Raw genomic sequence first — 22,602 nt, forward strand, 5'->3', positions numbered from 1 at the left:
TGTAACAGCATACTAAGTGAGTTAAGTTAGACTCTTAGATAGTAAGGAAAGTAACCTGGAACCGTTAGTAACCATGAATCTAAAGCCTGAAATGGCAATAAGTACATACCTATCGAAAATCACCCTAAATGTAAATGGACTGAATGCACCAATCAAAAGACATAGAGTCACTGAATGGATAAAAAATAAGACCCATCTATATGCTGCTTACAAGAGACTCACCTCAAACCCAAAGACATGCACAGACTAAAAGTCAAGGGATGGAAAAAGATATTTCATGCAAACACTAGGGAGAAAAAAGCAGGTGTTGCAGTACTAGTATCAGACAAAATAGACTTCAAAACAAAGAAAGTAACAAGAGATAAAGAAGGACATTGCATAATGCTAAAGGGCTCAGTCCAACAAGAGGATATAACCATTATAAATGTATATGCACCCAGCATAGGAGCACCAGCATATGTGAAACAAATACTAACAAAACTAAAGGAGGAAATAGACTGCAATGCATTCATTTAAGGAGACTTCAACACACCATTCACTCCAAAGGACAGATCCACCAGGCAGAAAATAAGTAAGGACACAGAGGCACTGAACAACACACTAGAACAGATGGACCTAATAGACATCTACAGAACTCTACATCCAAAAGGAACAGGATATACATTCTTCTCAAGTGCACATGGAACATTCTCCAGAATAGACCACATACTAGGCCACAAAAAGAGCCTCAGTAAATTCCAAAAGATTGAAATCCTACCAACCAACTTTTCAGACCACAAAGGCATACAACTAGAAATAAATTGTACCAAGAAAGCAAAAAGGCTCACAAACACATGGAGGCTTAACAACATGCTTCTAAATAGTCAATGGATCAATGAGCAAATTAAAATGGAGATCCAGCAACATATGGAAATAAATGACAAAAACAACACAAAGCCCCAACTTCTGTGGGATGAAGCAAAAGCAGTTTTAAGAGGAAAGTATATAGCAATCCAGGCATACTTAAGGAAGGAAGAACAAACCCAAATGAATGTTCTAATGTCACAGTTATCAAAATTGGAAAAAGTAGAACAAATGAGGCCTAAAGACAGCAGAAGGAGGGACATAATAAAGATCAGAGAAGAAATAAAAAAACTTGAGAAGAATAAAACAATAGAAAAAATCAATGAAACCAAGAGCTGGTTCTTTGAGAAAATAAGCAAAATAGATAAGCCTCTAGCCAAACTTATTAAGAGAAAAAGAGAATCAACACACATCAACAGAATCAGAAACGAGAAAGGAAACATCACGACGGACCCAACAGCAGTACAAAGAATTATTAGAGACTACTATGAAAAGCTATATGCTAAGAAGCTGGAAAACCTAGAAGAAATGGACAACTTCCTAGAAAAATACAACCTTCCAAGACTCACCAAGGAAGAAACACAAAATCTAAACAAATCAATTACCAGCAAAGAAATTGAAGCGGTAATCAAAAAACTACCCAAGAAAAAAAACCCCGGGCCAGATGGATTTACCTCGGAATTTTATCAGACATATGGAGAAGATATAATACCCATTCTCCTTAAAGTTTTCCAAAAAATAGAAGAGGAGGGTATACTCCCAAACTCATTCTATGAAGCCAACATCACCCTAATACTAAAACCAGGCAAAGTCCCCACCAAAAAAAGAAAACTACAGACCAATATCCGTGATGAATGTAGATGCAAAAATACTCAACAAAATATTAGCAAACCGAATTCAAAAATACATCAAAAGGATCGTACACCACGACCAAGTGGGATTCATCCCAGGGATGCAAGGATGGTACAACATTCGAAAATCCATCAACATCATCCACCACATCAACAAAAAGAAAGACAAAACCACATGATCATCTCCATAGATGCTGAAAAAGCATTCGACAAAATTCAACACCCATTCATGATAAAAATCTCTTAATAAAATGGGTATACAGGGAAGGTACCTCAACATAATAAAAGGCCATATATGATAAACCCACAGCCAACATCATACTGAACAGTGAGAAGCTGAAAGCTTTTCCTCTGAGATCGGAAACAAGACAGGGATGCCCCTCTCCCCACTGTTATTCAACATAGTACTGGAGGTCCTAGCCATGGCAATTAGACAAAACAAAGAAATTCAAGGAATCCAAATTGGCGAAGAAGAAGTTAAACTGTCCCTATTTGCAGATGACATGATATTGTACATAAAAAACCCTAAAGACTCCACTCCAAAACTACTAGAGCTGATATCTGAATACAGCAAAGTTGCAGGATACAAAATTAACACACAGAAATCGGTGGCTTCCCTATACACTAACAATGAACTAACAGAAGGAGAAATCAGGAAAACAATTCCATTCACAATTGCATCAAAAAAAATAAAATACTTAGGAATAAACCTTACCAAGGAAGTGAAAGACCTACACCCTAAAAACTATGACACTCTTAAGAGAAAATAAAGAGGACACTAACAAATGGAAACTCATCCCCTGCTCTTGGCTAGGAAGAATTAATATTGTCAAAATGGCCATCCTGCCCAAAGCAATATACAGATTTGATGCAATCCCTATCAAATTACCAACAACATTCTTCAACGAACTAGAACAAATAATTCAAAAATTCATATGGAAACACCAAAGACCTCGAATAGCCAAAGCAGTCCTGAGAAGGAAGAATAAAGTGGGGGGGATCTCGCTCCCCAACTTCAAGCTCTACTATGAAGCCATAGTAATCAAGACAGTTTGGTACTGGCACAAGAGCAGAGCCACAGACCAGTGGGACCAAATAGGGACCCCAGATATTAACCCAAACATACATGGCCAATTGATATATGATAAAGGAGCCATGGACATACAATGGGGAAATGACAGTCTCTTCAAGAGATGGTGCTGGCAAAACTGGACAGCTACATGTAAGGGAATGAAACTGGACCACTGTCTAATCCCATACACAAAAGTAAATTCAAAATGTTTCAAATACCTGAATGTAAGTCATGAAACCATAAAACTCTTAGGAAAAAACATAGGCAAAAATATCTTGGACATAAACATGAGCAACTTCTTCATGAACATATCTCCCTGGGCAAGGGAAACAAAAGCAAAAATGAACAAGTGGGACTATATCAAGCTGAAAAGCTTCTGTACAGCAAAGGACACCATCAATAAAACAAAAAGGTATCCTACAGTATGGGAGAATATATTCACATATAACAGATCCGATAAAGGGTTGACATCCAAAATAACAATATAAAGAGTTCATGCACCTCAACAAACAAAAAGCAAATAATCCAATAAAAAATGGGCAGAGGAGCTGAACAAACAGTTTTCCAAAGAAGAAATTCAGATGGCCAACAGACATATGAAAAGATGTTCCACATTGCTTGTCATCAGAGAAATGCAAATTAAAACCACAGTGAGATATCACCTCACACCAGTAAGGATGGCCACCATCCAAAAGACAAACAAGAACAAATGTTGGCGAGGCTGCGGAGAACCCTCCTACACTGTTGGTGGGAATGCAATTTTGTTCAACCATTGTGGAAAGCAGTATGGAGGTTCCTCAAAAAGCTCAAAATAGAAATACCATTTGACCCAGGAATTCCACTTCTAAGAATTTACCCTAAGAATGCAGCAGCCCAGTTTGAAAAAGACATATGCACCCCTATGCTTATCACAGCACTATTTACAATAGCCAAGATATCAAACCAACCTAAATGTCCATCAGTAGATGAATGGATAAAGAAGATGTGGTACATATACACAATGGAATATTATTCAGCCAAAAGAAGAAAACAAATTGTACCATTTGCAATAACATGGATGAAGCTAGAGGGTATTATGCTCAGTGAAATAAGCCAGGTGGAGAAAGACAAGCACCAAATCATTTCACTCATATGTGGAGTATAAGAACAAAGAATAACTGAAGGAACAAAACAGCAGCAGAATCACAGAACCCAAGAATGGACTAACAGTTACCAAAGGGAAAGGGACTGGGGAGCATGGGTGGGAAGGGAGGGATAAGGGTGGGGAAAAAGAAAGGGGGTCTTACGATTAGCATGTATAATGTGGGGGGGGCATAGGGAGGGATGTACAACACAGAGAAGACAAGTAGTGAGTCTATAGCATCTTACTACGCTGATGGACAGTGACTGTAATGGGGTTTGTTGGGGGGAACTTGGTGAAGGGGAGAGTCTAGTAAGCATAATGTTCTTCCTGTAATTGTAGATTAATGATAATTAAAAAAGTGGTTTAGATGGTAAATAAATAAATAAATAAATAATAAAGTATCCCTGAAAAAAGAAAAAGGGCTGTGACAAATTTTCATCATAACAATACTGTTTAGAAAATAACTTGTGTGTGCATGTGTATGTGCATGTGAAACACAAAAGCTGTGAAATGGTCTCCACCAGACTTCCAATTATGGTAACCTCAATTGGATAAATTAGATGTAATATTCTTCCCTCTCTCTCCCTGCCTGAATATATGTAAAATCAGAGATATTTTTACACTTTTTTGTGTTTCTCATATATTCAATAAATTTACCTTAAATATGTACAATATGAGTATTAAGTATTAAACTATGAGTTTTTAAAAACTGTGTTTCATAATTATAATAGGATAGAAAAAGAATCTTAATAATGATATTTAAGGGTAGCTTTAAAAGGCCATTAACATGATATTATAACATTAATCATCGTAAATGCACACAATCATCAAAATAAACAAGGAATTTCTATTGCCATAAGGTTAGAGATCATTTATATAGAGCATATGTGTCATAAAACAACTTAGGTGATGTATCATGAGACATTTTATAGAAAATATTCTGGAATCAGAAGAATCAAGTTAGAAATTTCTTGGAGAGTAAAATGTCCTGTTTTAACAACAACAGTAATGTTTTTAGTATGACCTTTGTTAAACAGTTTTAAAATCATATCATACATGTGCTTAAGGAAGCCCAGAAACTAAACCTCACAAGTTCAGAAGAACCTGTTATGTGCCTCTACCTTATTTCATAGAAACAGTGGATACCAAGTTGGAGGAATTCTCAGCGAAGGCATGACCTAACTCCTCATTTTGCAAATTCAAAAGCTGAGGTTGAGAGATAAGAAAAAATCGTCAAGGGCCACACAGTCCCTTAAGCTCCCTTGCTCAAAGCCAGAATCACAAATGGCTATCAGTCTCCCTGCTTGCATGAGAGGGGATAGAGCAATAAGAATAGAAGGAAATAAATTAAGATAGATATGGGTGACATGATATGTTGCTTAGAAGGCATGTGTGATTAGGGGTACTGGGTGTAATATGATGTAAAAAAGAACTATACTCTGCTGGCAAAGTCTGAAAGTCATCCAAGAGCTGACAGCCTACATGGAAACAAGGGAAAGAAGAAATAGACCTGGACAATATCAGAATGATGAGCTCTGAAGTTATCTTAATAGAACTGGTGTCTTTGGGGACAATAAGACTAGGAAGTTCTTATGAAGTGCTCATGAAGTGCTAAGCATTGTTCTCTGTGCTTTATATGTAATAGTTCTCTTGACTTTCCTAACTAGTTAGAGTAGTTAGAGTGAGAGGTAGTTAGAGTGAGAGGGAAGCTAACCATGGCCAACACATGCTGTTACAAACACTCACTCAACCTCAACCGTGTATGGCAGGCAGCAAGCCCGGTGGGTGGGCTGCCCTCGGCTGGCTTGCTGACGTGCCTGAGGACAGGCTTGTCTGGCTGGAGCTCAGCCGGAGATTCTCAGCTCTGCTTGTGTGTCTCTCCCCCTTCCCCCGGGTCTGGAATGTTAGCACTGCCATGTTCATCCCAGGGTGCTGGCAGGGGTACATGATAGGAAGCCAGTTGCAGAGGAGTTTCCAGCTGTTAGTCACTCATCCTCACTGGCGTCACATTGGAAAAACAAGTCCCAGAGCCAAACCCAAAGGCAAGGGGTGTGGAAGCACCTCGGGCCCATGCTGGGAAGTGGGGCTACAGTGAGTATTTCTGAACCAAAAATCCAAATTTCCCCAGGTAGGTATCATTATTATTTCCAAAATATAAAGAATTATTTGTCATAATTTGAGCAAAGACACAGAACTCATAAGCAGAATAAACCCTCTAAGAGCCAGGTAGGTACAGGGGCCAGGCCCTTACTGCTGAGACACATCACACTGGGGAGCAGCTCAACTGGAATAAAAGGACTGCTGGGCAAGAAGCGTCACAAAACAGACTTGACTCAAGGAAGGACATCTGTGTGTGTTTGAGGCCTCTGATAATAGGTAAGCTGGAGCATCAATTTGAATTGAGAACGGTAGAACTGTGAAATTAAGTTGATATATTTAGCTGCACACGAGAGTGAATCTTTCTGTTTTATCAGAGGAGGCATCAACAAAGTGATGTTTAGAGAATGATATTATTAAAAAGCTTCAGAAATATTTTGTAGGGCTATTTTTAAAATTAATTAATTTAGGGGAGAAGTAGTAAGTGCACTTTGTGTAAAATCCCAAGGGTAGTAGATGGAATAGAGTGAAACAGTTCTCCCACGCATGACCTCAGTTTATCTCCCTGAGGACACTTTCGACAATGTTCTACACATACACAGATGCATTTGGACATATGCTCCATTTTACTGAAGATGAACTCGTGTCACTATACCTGTAGTTCTGCTTTATTCCGTTCCCTCCCAAGATCTTCAAGGTTATTCTAAATTAGTTGTCCCTTCCCTCAGAATGGCTGGATAATATGTTATTAATGGATATACTATTTTTTCTTTCTTTAACAAATACCATATGGATAAGTGTTTCCAATCTTTTGGTATTTAAAAAATGCTGCAGTGATTGGTCTTGGGCATGTTACTTATGAGGAATTATTTCAGTAGCACTAATTCCTAGAAGCAAGATTGTTGGGTCAAAAAAGAATGTGCATTTTGAATTTTGGTAACTATATTCAAAGTGTACTACATAGAGGCTATATTTTTCTCTACCAATGACAATGAACGGATGTCTGCACTTTTGACAACATGTTGTGCTATCAAATTTTTTGGCCTTTACTAATTCGAGAAAAAATTATGTTCTAGTTTTGATTGCATTTTTTTGATATGAGGGAAGTGGATAATCTTTTCATATCTTTGAGCCATTTGTACTTCCCTTTTACTAATCTTTGTTGTGTTCTTTTTCTTTTGTTTTTTAAATGATTTATAGGATTATAAATTAAAAATTAATTTTTCATGAAGGAAATAAAAACATATGTCTCACCATTTTTTTGTATAGTTTATGCACCCTTAATGGTGTTCAGTGTCATACAGATTTTTTTTAATTTTAATGAATTAGAATTTTTCTTTATTTTTTCTGTTGGCTTTTGGATTTGTGTCACACCTATAAAAGGTTCCTCCTCCAAGATTATGCAAAAATTTCTCATGATTTATTTTTGCAATTTTATGGCTCGTATGTGTTTAAAGATTCTTCTGGAACTATTCTGATGAGGAGCGCCACAGCGTTAACACCATTTACTGAGTTAGCTAACTTTTTCCACTAGTATTCAGTGGCCTCTTTATTAAATAATATTATTTTCTACTTATTTCTGGTTCTGGATTCTTTATTTTATTTCCGGTTTGAAAATCTTTTATCTTCTGTAGCTTTGTAATATAGTTTAATATCTGGTTGGACTAGTCTGCTCATCTTTTCTAGAATTTTCCTGGCAATTACTATGCACAGTGAGGTTCTGCTCTAAGCCTGCAAACTGGCTGCTCAATGTCCGGGTTGCCATAGACCTTTGTGGTTTAAAATGCGATATACCATACCCCTCATAATGCAGTGCCAGGAGGAAAAGATTGTTTGGGGAAAGCCTCATATGAAGATGAATAATGGGAGACTCTGAGGTCTCCACAGCAGTCTGGGGGCCCCAGCTCAGAGGCGCTCACTGGGATGGGCTGATATTGGACATTCAGCATTCATCTGGCTTACTGGGACTTGTTTTTTTTCACTTGACAAGTGAAATCTTGGGAAGTCAGAAAAATATAGTCTGAAGCCCAATTTTTCATGGTTACATGCTTTAAGAATATTTCCTACCCAGTGCAAAAGAGAGAATTGATATTTGGAAGCTACTTGATTTAATTCATATTTATATTCATAATTCATGTCAGAACTCATTTGTTCACAAAATAGAACAAAATAAAACTCATTTTGTTCACAAAATGGAGCTTTTGGAGATGAATATATTAACATACAAATATGGATTATAATCACAAAGGACTTGAACTTTCTGTCATGGGTCATTGTGCTGACGGGCAATTTGAAAAAAAAGTGAGTATGCTTTCTTTTCTATGTGTGCACACAAATATTCTTTTGGTTTATTGCCAGTTGCTCTTATTTAAAAAGGAGGAAAGCAATTTACTCACCCCTTTTCCTAGTGTTCCAAGCCCAATAGGTCTGCCTCTTGCTCTATTTTTGTGCTGCAACATTCAAAATTACATAGTTCACCTTTGCTGAATGTATTCTTTTCCTGTTTTTCTTCTTATGTGATAGTCATTCCTATTCGGTTTACCTTACAACTGTTAGGAAATATTTTACTACCATGCAAAAAAACAAAGTTCATACACACCTTAAATTGATTGAGCTTCTAGTCCATGTAAGGGACTGTGTGAGTCTCATTTATTTTGTGTCATTGTACACGTCAAATGACATGAGATAGATATTATTTTCACAATGGGAAGAGTGAACCTCATAGAGAGTAACTGTTATTTCCCAAACTCTAGTAACTAGTTAAAGTCACTGCAAGGAATTTCAGGTGCTTGTTTGCACCTTACTTACCCTTCAAGTGTTCTCACTGTTTTCCTCTTCCCACCCAGAGTTTAGGCAAAATGGCTTTCATTTCTGTTTCTCAAACTCCCCAAGCTCTTTCTCATCTTAAGGACTTATGTGAACTGTCCCCTTGCCTGACGTGCTCCTCGTAACAACCTGCACACATGTGGCCCCTTCCTGTCTTGCCTCTCCTACTGTGAATATCATCCCCTCCAAGACTGCTTTTCCACCTGGCCTCAGCAGCCAGTCCCCTCTCTGTCACCCACTGCAAATCTCTGCACAGCCCTGACATAGCTGCCACACCCCGGCTGAGTCCTCTGTTAATGGTCTCCTCATAAAAATACAAGCTCCTCAGGAGCACAGACACAGTCTTATTCCCACAGTGTCCCTGGCACTGGACACTTGTCTTGGCCTGGGTGTCCAAGAACTTGATGAATGAGCAGATGGCCGTCGTTGACTTTCGGAGACAGGGTTAAATGTTGAGGAGGGCTGGAGCAGTGGAAACAAAACGTGGTGTTTGCCCTCAGAACTTGCACCCAGCACCTGGTGTGTCTATGCAAAAAAAGACATGATGGGACTAGCATTAGATGAAGATGGGGCTAGATTTAGCAGCTACTAAAAGTATCCACGTATTATCTGGATGTCAGCAAATCCCTTCCTGATCTTAAGCTAATTTTATATGTAGATACAAACTTATAACATGCTGTCTTAAAAACTACCACCTATCAAGGACTTCACTACAAAGCAAGTTTGGAAGAATGCTGTGTCCGCACTTTAAAGTCTTTCTTGATCTAGAAAAACTGTGACTTATTGATATAGCTGGGAGAAGCCTTAAAGGAGAGAGAAAGAGAAATTGGGAAAGAGAAAGACCCTTAGAGCAGAGCCCAGAGATCTCAGGGAGTGGATCCCTGTTTCCTTGGGAGCAGGGAGCAGTGTTTGTATTTCTGATTATACACTTGGTTCCCACCCTATTATTCCCCATTGATGACAAACACATCTGTTGAGTGAATGAGAGGCTGTAGGGTTCAAACCCAAAGGAGATTTGATGGCATAATACGTCACTTCCAAACAAAATTTATATTAGGCATATTAAGTCCTGCTACCCAACAGAGCTTACCAGAGCTTATTATGGGTTAGCTCTAATGAGCTTCTAATGCTGCGTCAGGCATTTGCTCTTCTTAGAGTGAGTTGGAGGTATTAATATTGTATTTTTGTAATCTTAACAATAATCCAAAGACTAGTGTGAAATCAGTTGCCAGTCTCACCATATACCTTATTAATGAATATTTCAGGAAAAAAATATAATGAATATTTCAGCAATATTTTTATTTAAATATTTTTCACTAATCTTATATAAAAGTATTTTGCATGTGTTCTATTTGGATAGAGTTGTTGGGACTACAAATTTCTGTTTTCTTGTCTTGTTGTTAAAAATGGAGTTTCCCCCACTTAACTAATCATGAAAAATAGAAACACTGTGTTTTCACCACTCAAGGAAATTAACTGTAAACATTTTGATGTTATTTCTTAACAGGTTTCTCACATATTTAAAAATCATTATGACTATTTTGCTTATTGAATTGTATGTACTGAAGTGAAATAAATTTGTTCATAAATTTTCATGGTTTTTTAATGAATGCAAAATAGTATTTCAAGTAGGAGGAGATGGAATTTACCTACTTTGTCAATATTGAACATAGATTTCCATTTCTCCTTTTTTTTTACATAAACCTCTTTTATATTTTAGATTATTTGTAATCTGAATATTATATATGTGGCAAATTTAGGTTTTCATTATAGATCATACTCTTATATTCCTGAGTGGAAACAAGGTGAAGAAATGTGAGGTTTCTTGAGAACTCTTTCCAGACTGTTCTCAACTTTGTTAAAACATTTCCTCAACAACATGTAAATTAGATACTTATTTCATCATATGCCTGTTAGCATTTAATAATATCTTTAAAATACAACTTCTAGCTTTACAAGTGAAAAAGTAGGTTTCTTCCTGAATTTTAATGTCTTTGTTTACACAGTGATGTAAATCATTTCCACTAGGTGTTCTGACGTTTTCTTCCATTGCTAGTTGCTTGCTTTCTTGAAGATGTATGAATGCTGCTGCTTCTGTAGTACTGGCTCTAGTTCTACTCTTGGGCTGTAACAAATTACAAATCCAGCCTCTTTTAGGACTTTTGCATTCAAAACTATGAGAGTACCTAGAAGCAAAGGAAGAAGTGAACTGTGCAATTTCACATTATTAGCTCAGTTATGCTTAGGCAAAACTTTCTTAGGAAAGTACTAAAAAAAAAAAAAAGAGGAGAAATGTTCAGAGTTGACATAATTTGTCCAAGGTCAGACATCTTATGATTAGTATAGTTAGAATTCTAAGGATTTGTGATTTCAATGTTCCCCACTGTGTCTGAAGTACCAATTGATGACAGGCAAATCACTAGTGAGAGGCTAGGTGGGATGGTGAGCCTTCAGAACAATCAGTGAGGTTTTCCACCTACAAATTCCAATCTATGCATTTTCATAGAATCATCTGGAGCTATGCATCAGAGCAAACAGTATAGCCACAGGTAACATTATCTTTTACTTAGATACCCACTGGACTTACCATCAAAGACACTTTCCAGTCACCATTCTGAACCTGGCATGATTCTTAGGAGAGAAACTCATGTATGAAATTTGGTTTCTTCGATCCATTTTTTGTCTTTAAGGGTAGAATACCATCTCCTGCTGGTGTCTGCTTTTCAGGCTGGCATTTGCTGCACGTTTCAAATGTACATGGTATTTGAAAAATGATCCTTCATCCAAACAAACTTTTGAGAGCTCATTCCAAAGGCTGCACACAAAGCCAGGCATATAACATAGACTTGGGAGGCACAGGAAGGGAGCAGATGGTCCTGGGCTGTCGGACATAATCAAACTGGTGTGTTCAAACGCTCAAACAACTTTGCTTTCGCTTTCCCTCACTTGAGCCATTCCATGGCCTCTGACAATTGTTTGAACATTCACCCTATTTATAACTTCGTGTGTCTGAAATGTAGACATTTCTCATCTTAAGACATTTGAAAGTTAACTATTTGCATGTCAAAGTCCTCCAGCGTCTACAGCATTATCAGATAAGGGTTCCATAGTCAATTAAAAATATGCTAAGCTCTTCACATTAACATTTTCTGGATGTCCTGAGTTTGAAATGGAAATTATGATGACAGAAATACCAAGTTGATTTCTCTCAGAGCACTATGTATGACTGAGTTTCAGTGTCCATCAGCAACAAGATCATTTAATAAATGAAGCACACAAGGACATGATGTAACAAAGATTCCTTTTCCTTAGCTGTCATTCGTATTTAACAATTCCCCCTCCTGCATTATCTTAGGGTCTAGATGGAACAGAAATTGTTATGTGTTGGATAAGGCATCTTTATTGGATTGTTTATTTAACACCTTTATTGACGGATATGGAAGGAGGACTGGGAGATAATGCGAATAAACGGAAGTTTGTGAATTTTCTTTTCTTTAAAACAGATGTTTTTAATATTCTTAAACTTCTTCCATCCTTCCTTCCCTCATTCCCTCCTTCTAATTCCTTACTTCACAGGTGTTAGTGTGGGACACAAAAACATGAAACTTACGTTTCAAAGTGATAGTATTGGTAATATCCTGACCAGCCAATGAGCAAGAATAACAAGTATGGCCTAAATTAGGTGAAGAAAGTGACCTGATTCTGTCATTACACGCATCCATCCTGTCTTTATTTAAAACTTGGTCATTTTGCTCACTGTGGATTTTTTTACATCAATTTTTATTTTTTTAAATATTGCATTGAAGTATTATATATCTCGATCACAGAGTTCATTGGCACATTAAGTTCTGTGCTACAGGTAAATGCCTCACTTGCTTTACCCTGGAACTCCCCAGAAATAAATGCAGTAGATTAAAAAAATTAAGAAAACCTCTATTCACAAGACTAATTGTAAACATTTTGATGTTATTTCTTAATAATTCAACTCACAAGCCATTTGTGAAAAGCTACCAGGGACAGGGAAAGATAAAATTCAATTCCGTAAAAATTGCTTAGGCTTGTGGTGAAGGAGTAGCGTGGAGAGTGAAGCTCTATCGCTAACGCTTTGCATCTGTGTTCATTCGTTGTTTTTTTTTGACAAGTTCTATGACAATCGACTTCTGTGCTTTTAAATAAGAAAATGATATCTATTCTGGAGTAACACATTAATTCAAATTATTTTTCCATTTATGAGACTCTTTTGAGAATTGGAATTTATGTCTTTTATCATAAACATCTTTATTACATATACATTACCCCTTTAGTATTTTCCAATTGCCTCATTACTTTTCAGAATCACACCTTAACTTCTTTTAGTCGCATTTGTTTTAGAAATATCTGTGATTTCTCTAAGTGTTTTTTCTTGTTAGCTGTGTGAAGTTTGAGAAATAAATAGCATTCTTCCTACGAATTCTGCTTAGTTAGTTATCAAAGACTTTTCACTGTGTATTTTCATAACTCTTCACACTGGGTTTAGTTGGTGGTATGTTTACCAGGCTGGTTTTTTTAAAAAAACAATTCCATTACCAAGTACACATCACATCAAACATCACACCATGCACCTGCTGTCACAATTCACACATCCGAAAGGAGCGGTCACTACGGGCAAAATTGTCTCTTACAGTGGGAGTTTGTCTTATTTCTGAAGTACTGCTCCAGGGTGTCCCTGGAAAAGAAGATGACCACATAATCAGAGCAGCTTATTTCTCAGTCTTTCACCCCATAAGTCTCTAATACTCTTGGGCTTATTTTGCCTTTTCTGCTGAAGAATTCAGAGAACTTCTGGTGGTATTAAATATATTCATGATCTTTGGTGCTATGACTGAGCAAAATTGGAAGAAACAAAGAATAGTGCTGGATGAGTTTGTGGTTCTACTGTACAATTTTCTGTCAGTTTCCCCCCTGTTCTGCATTTGATTTAAATAAGGCCCATTTGGAAATTTGCAGAAGGGTGAGCCTGAATTACCTTCCTACCAGAGAGGAGAAAACTTCTGTCTTTGATCAAGCCTTTAATGAGGTCAGCTAAGGCAGAAGATGAAATAATGGGAGTAGATGATAAGTTGAGAGCAGAATGGAGGTTTTGGGATGAAGGAAGGGAAGAGAACAGTAACAATTAAGCTAAAATCTATACCAAGGGCCTAAGGTTTACACGCCCCAGGTCCCTTTCTGAAGGCCTGGCCAAGAATGCTCACAGAGTCTGTCTCCATTCATCACACTCACACTGGCAGCTGCACTTTGAGGCTCAGATCACAAGTGCATGTCACCTCCTCTTGCAGAAGCATCTGCACAGCCTGGGTCTCTCCCCGGCAGAGGGCACATCCATCACCCCCAGGGGGGATGCTTGTTGGAGCCGCTGTGGCCAGGACACTGCACAGAAGGCGCGAGGGGCCTGCTGGTTCCTTTGCCAGCTTGGTCTGCTCTGTGGTAAGAAACCCAAGGAATGTCTAAACCTGGGTTGTCACAAAGAAGAAGGTTGTTTTTGTTGGAATGTCTGGGAATTTATTCACTTTCCCCAAGATTCCCATTTCAGAAGCTTTAAATTTGATGAGTATTTTTAGACAATAAGTGGTAAGTTTTTAAATGTGGTTCTAAGATGTAGAACCCTCTCCCCCCCGCACCCCCAGGAGAAGTCTAGATTTTGTTCACCCAGAAAATCCAAGCCAAATGCCTTGAACTTAGTTTGACCTTCTCTCCCTCCCCCATCTCAATGGCAACATTTTCCACTCATAACATCACTGCAGTACAACTTTGCTCTCTGGCAACTGTGTCATTGGTGATTAGTAAAACACTGTGAAACAATGACATCATGTCTATAAAATAATCACAAAAAATGCTAAATATTAATGACCGAAAGTCTCAGGATGGAATTTGAGCAATGCCAGTGGTGGCTAGGTTTACTTTACGTATTCTGATCTTATGAAATTTAAATAGATTTGATTTCCATCTCCTCCTCCCCGCCACATTCCTGCCCTCCCCTCATTTCTCCACGTTCCTAGCCCCTTCTGTTTCCAAAGGAGTTTGTAATAAGAAGACCTGCTAAGTTTCAAAATCACCCAATTTGCCCTCTGATCTTTGTTGGAAGCTTTTCTTCACTTCCAATGAGAAGCGTGGCTCTTCTGTAGATTCAGATAGTGCTTGAGCTTCCAGACACTCCACAGTTCACAAGCAGTGGTAGAGTTATGGAAAGTTTAAAGCTCACACATTGTCCAGCTGATGCAAATAAAAATCTGTCTTGCCTTCTTGGATAGTGGAAACCAGGAATATAGATCAAGAAAGTAATGGAATGTTAGAAGCTCACAAAGCCGTGGAATGTTAGAATTGGAATTCAGCCCAACACCTTCACCGTCTTGAACATTTTAAAAACACAGTAAGCTCTTAAGCTTAAGCCACAGTGAATTGTAAAGGAGATACTGTCCATGTGGCAAAACATCCCAAATGCCCTGAACCATTTGCTAATTCACTGGCTTCCCTAAACCCATTACTAGTGCAAGATCTGCCATTAATCTTAAAGTCTGTATTTTGGGAAGAAATGCATGTATGCAATTACAAAATAGGTATTAAGAACATATTCCCCTTGTTTTATGCTCATGAAGCTATTCTCTACACCCGTTAGTGTGGTCATCACTTTGAAGTTTTGTTTTTTACAGTAGTGGTCCAACATTCATATTTGAGTCCAATAATTTTTAGAGTGTGAAACAGTGTGAGTGTTGTGTTGTACAAGTGTAGCTCCAGACCTATCATGGCAATCTCTGGCCTCTCTTTATTTCACAGTTACTCAATTATTATCTGTTTGAATACAAATTTCCAAAAGACAGCAACTCTTCTGATGCACCATCCTATTTCCCATGGAGAACAGATGCTTAGTAAATATTTGTCAGAATGAATGAGTGGGTAAACACTGTTCTTGATTATATTTTATTTGCAAAAGATAGAGTTTGAAAATTACTGTCATCCTTGCCATCCCTTACTGCTGGTATGCCTTTGCATGATGGCTAGAAATGCTTAGGCTTGCCATGAACTCAACCGACTTGCACTGTGATTTCTGAATGTGGAGTACCAGTACAGATGCCAAAAGCAGCCTTATTATTATTCCACTGATGGTGATAATTTCTAGACTCTTGTGCTAGTTGGCATCAGTGACTCTTACTACAGAGACCCTTGAACATGTGGTCCTTTTAATGAGGCTAATAGATTTTGAGACTCCAAATTAAGCAATTAGAAGGGACCCAAACTGAGTAGCCCTTTAACATGCCCAGTCTGTGCACGGCCCGTGCAGCAATGGAAACTTTCCGTGAACTCAGTAGGTGACCTTCCTGCTTTCTTTGCTTCCACTGAATCAGGTTGCCCGTCACCTTCGGGCACCTACTGCTCAGATGTTGACAAGAACACATGAAATGATGAAACCACACATTTTGGGGGTACATTGCCTTTGGAGACATGTAAAAATCTTTTCGAATGCTCTTGTCCTTTCCTCATTGAAATTATCAAGTCTGTTTTCTATATAAACAGATATTTTCTTTTATTTTGATGATACTGCTCTACATTCCAACCGCATGGCTTAAACATTTTATTTGTTTCAAAGCCCTTTTTTAACATGGCCTGCTTATTTGAAACAATCACACTCATGTTGGAAAAGAACTGTTGGTGACCTTTCTTTCTACTGAGGAGGAAAACAAGCCTACAAATAGTATTTTCCCCCTGCATGATCTCTGTGGTTAGTCATACATACTTTCTCTGGGTGAAGCACAACCTAATATGAAAAGAAGTATGAAAATGACTTTTCCAAGGATCCATCCCATATGGCATTTGTATGAAGACTTTTGCTTAGGCCACCAGCTTGAGAAAAAAAATGATTTCACCATTCTGAAACTAAAGTAGTATTTGTTTTATATCTTTAATGAGGGTGAATCAGATAAAAGCATTTGCGGATTTTGAAGACACCAGGTGATCTGTATTTGCAAATTGGGCTTGTTATTCATGGCAAAATTATAGAGCAGAAGACGTTTGTCTGCGATGTCGGTGGTGTCCTGAATGTCTTCTCTTGTCCCTGTCCTGCTTCTTCTCCTTCCAGCCTCTCACAATGATCCCTATAGGAGCAAATTCTCAGGTCTTGGCCAGTTATAATAGACATCATTATCTTTTGGTTACTGGTAATTCCTCCTAGATTCTGGAATAATCTGACCATTGACCCTCACTTTCAGTTAGTGGTATTAAAATGTATGCTTACCATGTGCCCTTGCAGCTGTGAGCTGAGGACGGGAGCTGCTCATCACTTTTAAGATATAATTCAGAATCATATTTCCTGCTCAGGCCATGCCTACCTGACCTAACTGGCCCAGACCTGAGAAGAGAGGAGAGGCTTTGGAATTATACCCTCGCCTATGTCAGGCACTTGCAGGACATTATCTGTAGAATTGATGGTGTGGTTTTTCCAGACATTCAGTTTCACAATATAGCAGTAGTTCTATAAATGTAAGTGGAAAAGCAACAGTATGTTTTAGCTGGAGAATTAGCTATGAGGTACTAAGATTTTGCCACAGAGATGTATAGAAACTGAACATATTTGAAAAGCAGTTTTATCCTCTAAATGGAATGTGCTTGAATAAAGCTACCACAGCCTAAGTTTCACCATTAAACACCTGGGAACTCCAAGTAGACATTGAATATTCATGGCAAATGAGGAGCAAACGGGATCACTTGAACGAGTGGTAACGGGATGCTGGTCCTAGCTGAGCCAGAGGCTCTCACTGGGAAAATGCAACACACCATCAGCTTCACTTACACATTACTTGCCAAATTTGATTGTGGAGATCTGAAGAGAGGAAAGAGGCACAAAGTGAAGAGACTTATCTAAACTCACAAATTAGTGTCAGAGATTAGACTAGACCTTAGGTGAACTGGACACCTTTCCATTTTTCCTTTCCCGTTACCCCAGCATCTAAATTGGACTCATTCATCTCTGGGGTAACCACTCCTAAAGGCCCTTTGCTTCATACATCTTTGTATGTCCTCACAAAACCTAGCACAGAGGCCTGGCCATGGCAATCACTCAAACAATATTTACCAGAGGTTAGATCTACCCTCAGTGTTTCCTGACCCCCAGCCTGTTAAGTTCCTTTGCTTGCACATGGACCTGTGTCTAGGCAAGACCTTCTCTCTCTTGATTATCCCCAACAATTTTCTCCACAATAGCAACTGTCAAGGTCAATTATGTGTCACTTAGGTGTTTTAATCTTTGTACAGAAATGTTATTTTTTCTTGCCATCCTGGAAGAATTTCACAAGAATTTCAGAGACGGACTAAATGATGGCAGAATTTCTGTGTTTCTGCCAAACTATGTTTAGTAATAAAAACAAAAATAAATAGAATTAGTCTAAAGTCATGCAGGAGCAGGTTCAGGCAGAGAACAAAGCATGACATGTGTGAATTGGCTGACTCACATGGTTCTCCCAACACTGGCTCTATTATCAGCGATGATAAAACCTGAGGAAAACCTTGGCAAGTTTTGCTGTACATTTATTTGTTTTTGAGCTTTGATAATATGTTGGCTGTGAGGTGATCTTTATGACACTGTGAGATGTAAAATGCAGCTTGTTTTCAAAAGCCATTGCCAAGGACTGACAGATATTTATTACAATGGCCCCCCGGGGATCGGAAAGTCTCATGTCATTCCATACTTGCTCACTTTTCCATGAATAACTAACTATGGAAAGACGACATGCTTGAACTTACTTGAACTCATTATATAATCTCAGGTGAGGGAGGGGTGTCTCGGAAGGCCAAGGCAGCATTATGTGTCTCCAGGGCACTGAACCGTGTTTCCGTTCCGGATCCAGCTCTTACTGTACGTGGCGGCCAAGGCGATTTGTTAGTGACAAACTACCCAACACAGGAGCATTCTCGTTTGTTCTCAAGCATTTTTACTTAAGGTCAACCAATTGTAATGGATTCTCCAGTTGCAAGGGGTTTTATGTGTAGTTTTGCTCATAAAGTGGGAAATACAGACATCTCATTTCGTAAAAACAGGCAGGGCTGAACTTTTCGAAGCCAGAGTAGCAGATTACTTATGTTTCATCCTCAGAAATATTTCCTCAAGGAATTTGCCACTAGAGAGTGAGAGAAGTTGCATTTGGGAGGTATTTTGATTAAAAAAAACCTCCTGGGAAGAGTATGAGTGGTGAGCCATTCCCAATCGTGTGGGTTTTTATTTGATTAGATCCCATTTAGCTTTGATATTTCACTTACATTGTTGCACCAAGAGGTTGGTTATGAGTGAACAGGGGTAGAGACAAAAGACAGTCATTAAGAGACAAAAAGTCATTTTCTTGCAACTCCTTGTCTAGGAAGTTGTGAGAACAGGGAGGTCGAGCAATGGCGTAAGAATGCAGAGATAGATCTACCCTGATCAGATTTCTTCAGACAGCAAGCTTTACTCCAGTGATTGAACATTAGCAGCCATGTTTTCTTAGGCTAGTAAGATATTTTGGAAAACTCTGAGTTTGCATATTTTCAGGTGGAACATGCCCTCTTTAGTAGCACAAGGCTAGTGCTTTCACAGCCTAACACCCAGGCCCTAAAAACTCTTGAGTTTTGGATCCCAAATCTAACATGCTTAATCTATAGGAATAGCACTATTGTTCAACGTGGTGCTGGAGTTTCAGACAGAATGTGAATTTCCCATGAAAAATTTTGAAAATTAAAGTGAATTAAAAAAAAATTGTATTAGTGTCTAAGAACTAATTCCAAACTGCTTCCGGTCAGTGAGAATTGGCAAGCACATAGCTGTGTTCATTTCCAAGGTATGGCTCCTTGCCCACAGGTCTCCTACATTTTAGCTACATTTCTTCTTTTTACACTCTTTAGCCATTGTCCTGGTCTCCTGTCCATGTGTCATGAAACCAGGTTTTCCTTCAGTTATTTCACCTTGTCACAAATATTTACTGTAATATACCTGTATGTATTTTTTAGATGATAAAATATAAGTGAAGTTTCATATGAATTATATATTTTTTATTTCTTAAAGTTTAGTGGGTACTAGAAAAGTGGAAAAAGTCATTTTCTTGCAACTCAAGATTGCACATTTACACACACAACACCCACATTCACAAGTGAGCTGCACTGGAATAGAACCATGTGCCTCGTTCATTTTTTAGTCTCTTTTACCTAGTTCTAGAGCTTATAGGCAATTTGTATTTGTTAAGTGAATAAATGAATATATTAAGTCCTCTTACTGCTTCAAATCCCACTTTTAGTGTTTTGCCTGTTTTAGCTTATGTCTTCAATTTATTTTTAAGATAGAAAATTCCTCTAAGAATGGTAACATTAGAGCTCATACATTTTCTAGAACTTCTTGGAGATGAAGGACTGAGTTAGGGTGGCATTAGACTTTTGAGCATACAGATTTGGCTATAATTTCATGTAAATTATCTGACTCATATAATTTCATATAAGGGAATCATGCCATTATGTGGTCCTTTGTGACTGGCTTCTTTCACTTAGCATAATGTTTCCAGGTTCCATGTTTTCAGAGTATCCATGTTGTTACATGTATCAGTCTTTTATTTCTCTTTCTGAGAAAATCCTGTTCTTTCTATGAATATTCCACATTTGTTTACCCATTCATCAGTGATGGACATTTGAGTTGATTCCAGTTCTTGACTATTATGACTAAAACTGTTATAAAAATTCATGTAAATTTTTTTGTGTGCCCATTACATTTCTCTTGGTTTTGTACCTAAGGGCGTAATTTATGTCATATTATGAGTCTCTGTTTAACATTTGAGGAACTGCTAAAATGTTTTCCAAAGTGACTGAACCATTTTGCAACCTCACCAGCAGTGTGTGAGTCCCCCAATTTCTCACATCCTGACCAACACTGATTATCTATCATTTCAAATTATCCTGGTGTATATGCGGTAGTATCTCATTATGGTTTTGAATTGAAAACCACTGAGGCTGAGACATTTCATTTGCTGATTGTCCACTTGTATATCTCTTCGGAGAAATGTCTATTCAAATCCTTTACTCATTTTTAAGTTGTATTATCTTCTTTTTTAAATTGAGTTACAAGGATTTTTTTGTTTTCTAAATACAAATCTCTTAACATATATTTGGTTCGCAAGTAGTAGCTCCCATTCTTGAGAATGCATTGGGCTTTTCCTTTCCTGATGCTATTTCTTTAAGCACAGAAGTTTTAATTTTGTTGAAGTCCAGTTGATTTTGTGCATTTTTGTTTGTGATCTTGGTGTCATATCTAAGAAACCTGTGCCTAATCCAAGGTTACAAAAATTTACTCTTGATATCCTCTAAGATTTTTATATAGTTTTAGCTATTACATTCAGGTCTTTGATTCATTTTGAATGCATTTTTATATGTGGTATGAAGTAGAGGTTCAGCTTTATTATTTTACATGTGGATATCCAGTTTCCCAGATATTTTAACTATTATAAAATTGTCTTGGCAACATTGTCAAAATTAAATTGGTCACAAATGTAAAAGTTTATTTCTGTTTCATATATTTGGAGGCTCTGTTTGTTAGGTGAATATATATTTATAATTGTTATGTCTTCTTGACAGATTGTTCCTTTCATCATTATATAATGTCCTTCTTCCTCTCTTACAACAATTTTGTTTTAAATTTTATCTCTTTGCTTTCAATATAGCTACCCGGGCTTTTTTTTTTATTATTGTTTGCATAAAACATCGCTTTCCTTTTTTTTACATAAACTTATTTGTGTCTTTGGATCTAAAGTGAGTTTCTTGTAGATAGCATATAGTTTGATCATTTTTAAAGTTCATTCTAAAAATTTGTTTTTTAATTGGAGAGTTTAATCCATTTACATTTAATGTGATTACTGATAAGGAGCTATTTACTTCTGTTACTTTGCACCTTGTTTTCTATGTCATGTATCTTTTTTGTTCCTCAGTGCCTCTATTCTTGGCTTCTTTTATGTTAATTAAATACTTTTTAGTGTGCCATTTGATTCTTTTCTCATTTCTTTTACTATGTGCTTTTAGTTATTTTCTTAATAAGAACATCTTATTTATATTACACTTATTTAAAATAATACCAACTTAGTTTCAATAGTATACTGAATTTTTGCTCTTGTATTTAATAGCTGTTTCCATCCTTATGCTGATATGTCATTACATCTATATTCATTGTGTGCCTGTCAACTTAAATTTATAATTATAGGCTTATACAATTGTCTTTTAAGTCATATAGGAAAAAAAGAGGATTGATCACCCAAAATACATAATATTGACTTTTATATTCAGCTAACTTTCCCAGTACTCTATTTCTTCATGTGGATTAGATTTACTGTCTAGTGTCCTTCATTTCCACCAGAACTCCCTTTAGCATTTATTCTAGGAAAGATATACTAGCAATCAATTCTCTCAGTTTTTGTTTCTCTAAGGGTCTCATAATTTCTCCTTCATTTTTGAAGACAGAGAATTCTCACCTGACAGTTTTTAATCTCAGAACTTTCAATACCTCATTCCACTGCCTCCCAGCCTCTAGGTTTCTGATGAAAAATCAGCTGTACACCTTACTGTACTAATGTACGTGATGTGTGCTTGATGAGTCAATCTCCCTTGCTGCTTTCAAGAGTCTCACTTTGTTTTAAGAATTTTATAATTTGATTAAAATGTATCTTGCCATTGATCTCTTTTATTTATACTACTTTGAGTATGTTGGGATTCTTGAGTGTGTGGATTAATGTATTTCATGAAATTTTGGAAGTTTTGAG

This window comes from Manis pentadactyla, chromosome 2 (genome assembly GCF_030020395.1).
Source record: "Manis pentadactyla isolate mManPen7 chromosome 2, mManPen7.hap1, whole genome shotgun sequence".
NCBI lineage: Eukaryota > Metazoa > Chordata > Mammalia > Pholidota > Manidae > Manis > Manis pentadactyla.